This window comes from Schistocerca serialis, unplaced genomic scaffold (genome assembly GCF_023864345.2).
Source record: "Schistocerca serialis cubense isolate TAMUIC-IGC-003099 unplaced genomic scaffold, iqSchSeri2.2 HiC_scaffold_386, whole genome shotgun sequence".
Lineage (NCBI taxonomy): Eukaryota > Metazoa > Arthropoda > Insecta > Orthoptera > Acrididae > Schistocerca > Schistocerca serialis.
In genome coordinates, this window is record NW_026047961.1 from 12,501 (window position 1) to 17,500 (window position 5,000).

The following is a 5,000-nucleotide window of genomic DNA, read 5'->3' on the forward strand; positions in this document are numbered from 1 at the left end:
TCATCGGAGGAACTGCGGCGGATCGCTGGCTGGCATCGTTTATGGTTAGAACTAGGGCGGTATCTGATCGCCTTCGAACCTCTAACTTTCGTTCTTGATTAATGAAAACATACTTGGCAAATGCTTTCGCTTCTGTTCGTCTTGCGACGATCCAAGAATTTCACCTCTAACGTCGCAATACGAATGCCCCCGCCTGTCCCTATTAATCATTACCTCGGGTTCCGAAAACCAACAAAATAGAACCGAGGTCCTATTCCATTATTCCATGCACACAGTATTCAGGCGGGCTTGCCTGCTTTAAGCACTCTAATTTGTTCAAAGTAAACGTGCCGGCCCACCGAGACACTCAATAAAGAGCACCCTGGTAGGATTTCAACGGGGTCCGCCTCGGGACGCACGAGCACGCACGAGGCGGTCGCACGCCTTCGGCTCGCCCCACCGGCAGGACGTCCCACGATACATGCCAGTTAAACACCGACGGGCGGTGAACCAACAGCGTGGGACACAAATCCAACTACGAGCTTTTTAACCGCAACAACTTTAATATACGCTATTGGAGCTGGAATTACCGCGGCTGCTGGCACCAGACTTGCCCTCCAATAGATACTCGTTAAAGGATTTAAAGTGTACTCATTCCGATTACGGGGCCTCGGATGAGTCCCGTATCGTTATTTTTCGTCACTACCTCCCCGTGCCGGGAGTGGGTAATTTGCGCGCCTGCTGCCTTCCTTGGATGTGGTAGCCGTTTCTCAGGCTCCCTCTCCGGAATCGAACCCTGATTCCCCGTTACCCGTTACAACCATGGTAGGCGCAGAACCTACCATCGACAGTTGATAAGGCAGACATTTGAAAGATGCGTCGCCGGTACGAGGACCGTGCGATCAGCCCAAAGTTATTCAGAGTCACCAAGGCAAACGGACCGGACGAGCCGACCGATTGGTTTTGATCTAATAAAAGCGTCCCTTCCATCTCTGGTCGGGACTCTGTTTGCATGTATTAGCTCTAGAATTACCACAGTTATCCAAGTAACGTGGGTACGATCTAAGGAACCATAACTGATTTAATGAGCCATTCGCGGTTTCACCTTAATGCGGCTTGTACTGAGACATGCATGGCTTAATCTTTGAGACAAGCATATGACTACTGGCAGGATCAACCAGGGAGCTGCGTCAACTAGAGCTGAGCAGCCGGCCGCCCGGGAGTGTGTCCCGGGGGCCCGCGCGAACACGCAAGCGTCCGCTCAATTATTCTGCAAACAGGAGGAGGCTGAGCTCCCCTGCACAACACACCTCGAAACCCTCTCAGGTCCCGGCGGCGCGCAGCGCCGTCCTAAGTACTTGGTCGGGTTCGAGAGAGGCGCAATCGCCCGGAGTTAGGCGAGTAGACGCTTTAGGTGCGACCACCCGTGCTCCCAACTGAGCTTGCCGCTGCCGACAGAGGCCCGGGAGCGTGCTGTCGTGGCATTGCCGGCGGGAGACAACACGCGCCACCTACGGTGACCGGCAGCTCCAACGCCAGCGCCACAGAAGGACAAAAGCCCCACTTGGGTGCCGAAGCGAACTCTCCCAGCACAGCGCACGCGCCAACACGTCCGCACAGCTGCGATACAAACCACCTGCGAGAACCGCTGGGGCGACCGAGCAGCAGACGGCGTCGCGGCGCCGAGCGCCGGGCGGCGGCGCATCCTCAGCGCACACAGTCCTCAATCGGACCAGCACACTGCAGATGGCCACCGCGCTTCGCACCGGGCCCGCGAGGACCTACTTTGGCCGCAAGGCGCCGCGAGCAGGGGGCGCCGGCGCGCAGCTGCGCCGCCTGCCGCGTCCGTCGGCCGGCGCGCCTGCCACTGGCCGCCCCCACCAGCCGGCTGTAGCGCGTGCGCCCACGCACCGCGCTGCCAGCACGCCGGGCGGCCCCCCCTCACCGGCCGGGGACGGTCCCACCCAGCCACCGCCGCGTATCGCCTCACACCCAGATCCCCTTTCGCGTTCGTGGGCATGGTGGGTCCCCTTTCACGTTCGTGGGCATGGTGGGTATCCCTGAAACAACCGGTTAATAGCTCGACCGATCGTCGCCAACACTGATTCACCTCTAGCGAGAACAACCGCACCACAACGGGTTACCTGTTGTTCATTTGCGTAACGTCACCAGCAAACGTAGACGTCCATCGCCATTTGCAACGAGTATTGCATGCCTGTGTCAGGTGTCACAACACACTACGTCTGCCCACATAGACGCAACAACATGTGCACGCCTCGAGAACACGTGGAAGGTAGCCCCCGTACGTATGCGGTGTCCATTGCGCGAACGACTGTCAGCCGGCCTCTGCAGGATGTCGCAGATGTGGAACGCGGTGCAACATGCTATCACGGTGTGTGAGAAGAGACGACTACGTCCGAATACACGCTCCACTACATCAACAGACTGCTCATGCTGATCGCCATCCAGGGCGTCCGTTCCTCCCACACGTCTGAATGGCGTACCACACTGCAATCCAGCTCTTATAGGGAGACGACACGTAGCTGCGTGCACAATATTTGGACTGTATGGTCTGCCGTTGCTAGGCGCAGTCGTCGTACGGTCACACATGTGCCACGATGTATCATTCAGTACATACGGACCAATGTGCAGTACAGTTTGTGGGTTTTGCGTACATCGGCGGACAGGTGACAGGCCGTACCACAACGTAGGCTGAGTACGTCGGCATGCGAAGGGCATTGAACATGCAAACTTCTCAACGACCAGCTTGCGAAGGCAGGGGGGAAGGGGGGGGGGCATGTACGTCCTGCTGCTATCCACATTACAGTGTATAGCAGGAGCATGTGGAAAGTCAGCAACACCTGCAAGGTGTTTAACATGACGCGATACACAGGGGACCGGGCAGTGCGAATAGCGAACTATATTGCGAGGGTTGCGGTTAGGCAACACTACACTAATTTAACGAGTTGCATAACAATTACAGAGCAGGTTCAGCGACAACGTGCGTCAGGTTAAGGCGCAATATAGGTTAGGTTGAGGCACAATATAGGTTAGGTTAAGGCACAACATGGGTTACGTTAAGGCACAAATTGGGTTACGTTAAGGCACAACATGGGTTACGTTAAGGCACAACATGGGTTACGTTAAGGCACAAATTAGGTTACGTTAAGGCACAAATTAGGTTACGTTAAGGCACAAATTAGGTTACGTTAAGGCACAAATTAGGTTACGTTAAGGCACAAATTAGGTTACGTTAAGGCACAAATTAGGTTACGTTAAGGCACAAATTAGGTTACGTTAAGGCACAAATTAGGTTACGTTAAGGCACAAATTAGGTTACGTTAAGGCACAAATTAGGTTACGTTAAGGCACAAATTAGGTTACGTTAAGGCACAAATTAGGTTACGTTAAGGCACAAATTAGGTTACGTTAAGGCACAAATTAGGTTACGTTAAGGCACAAATTAGGTTACGTTAAGGCACAAATTAGGTTACGTTAAGGCACAAATTAGGTTACGTTAAGGCACAAATTAGGTTACGTTAAGGCACAAATTAGGTTACGTTAAGGCACAAATTAGGTTACGTTAAGGCACAAATTAGGTTACGTTAAGGCACAAATTAGGTTACGTTAAGGTACAATATGGGTTAGGTTAAGGTACAATATGGGTTAGGTTAAGGTACAATATGGGTTAGGTTAAGGTACAATATGGGTTAGGTTAAGGTACAATATGGGTTAGGTTAAGGCACAACGTAGGTTAGGTTAAGGCACAACGTAGGTTAGGTTAAGGCACAACATAGGTTAGGTTAAGGCACAACATAGGTTAGGTTAAGGCACAACATAGGTTAGGTTAAGGCACAACATAGGTTAGGTTAAGGCACAACATAGGTTAGGTTAAGGCACAACATAGGTTAGGTTAAGGCACAACATAGGTTAGGTTAAGGCACAACATAGGTTAGGTTAAGGCACAACGTAGGTTAGGTTAAGGCACAACGTAGGTTAGGTTAAGGCACAACGTAGGTTAGGTTAAGGCACAACGTAGGTTAGGTTAAGGCACAACGTAGGTTAGGTTAAGGCACAACGTAGGTTAGGTTAAGGCACAACGTAGGTTAGGTTAAGGCACAACGTAGGTTAGGTTAAGGCACAACGTAGGTTAGGTTAAGGCACAACGTAGGTTAGGTTAAGGCACAACGTAGGTTAGGTTAAGGCACAACGTAGGTTAGGTTAAGGCACAACGTAGGTTAGGTTAAGGCACAGCGTAGGTTAGGTTAAGGCACAGCGTAGGTTAGGTTAAGGCACAACGTAGGTTAGGTTAAGGCACAACGTAGGTTAGGTTAAGGCACAACGTAGGTTAGGTTAAGGCACAACGTAGGTTAGGTTAAGGCACAACGTAGGTTAGGTTAAGGCACAACATAGGTTAGGTTAAGGCACAACATAGGTTAGGTTAAGGCACAACATAGGTTAGGTTAAGGCACAACATAGGTTAGGTTAAGGCACAACATAGGTTAGGTTAAGGCACAACATAGGTTAGGTTAAGGCACAACATAGGTTAGGTTAAGGCACAACATAGGTTAGGTTAAGGCACAACATAGGTTAGGTTAAGGCACAACATAGGTTAGGTTAAGGCACAACATAGGTTAGGTTAAGGCACAACATAGGTTAGGTTAAGGCACAACATAGGTTAGGTTAAGGCACAACGTAGGTTAGGTTAAGGCACAACGTAGGTTAGGTTAAGGCACAACGTAGGTTAGGTTAAGGCACAACGTAGGTTAGGTTAAGGCACAACGTAGGTTAGGTTAAGGCACAACGTAGGTTAGGTTAAGGCACAACGTAGGTTAGGTTAAGGCACAACGTAGGTTAGGTTAAGGTACAACGTAGGTTAGGTTAAGGTACAACGTAGGTTAGGTTAAGGTACAACGTAGGTTAGGTTAAGGTACAACGTAGGTTAGGTTAAGGTACAACGTAGGTTAAGTTAAGGTACAACGTAGGTTAGGTTAAGGTACAACGTAGGTTAGGTGAAGGCG

General features: G+C 50.8%; 1 non-coding gene across 1 annotated transcript in view; it reads right to left on the reverse strand.

The window, feature by feature from the left end:
- Positions 1-1,163, reverse strand: part of LOC126446391 (small subunit ribosomal RNA) — a 1,909-nt gene extending 746 nt beyond the window's left edge. The window contains exon 1 of the ribosomal RNA XR_007583272.1: positions 1-1,163. This exon is cut by the window's left edge and continues 746 nt beyond it. This is a non-coding gene — a ribosomal RNA (small subunit ribosomal RNA).
- Positions 1,164-5,000: the final 3,837 nt, after the last annotated feature.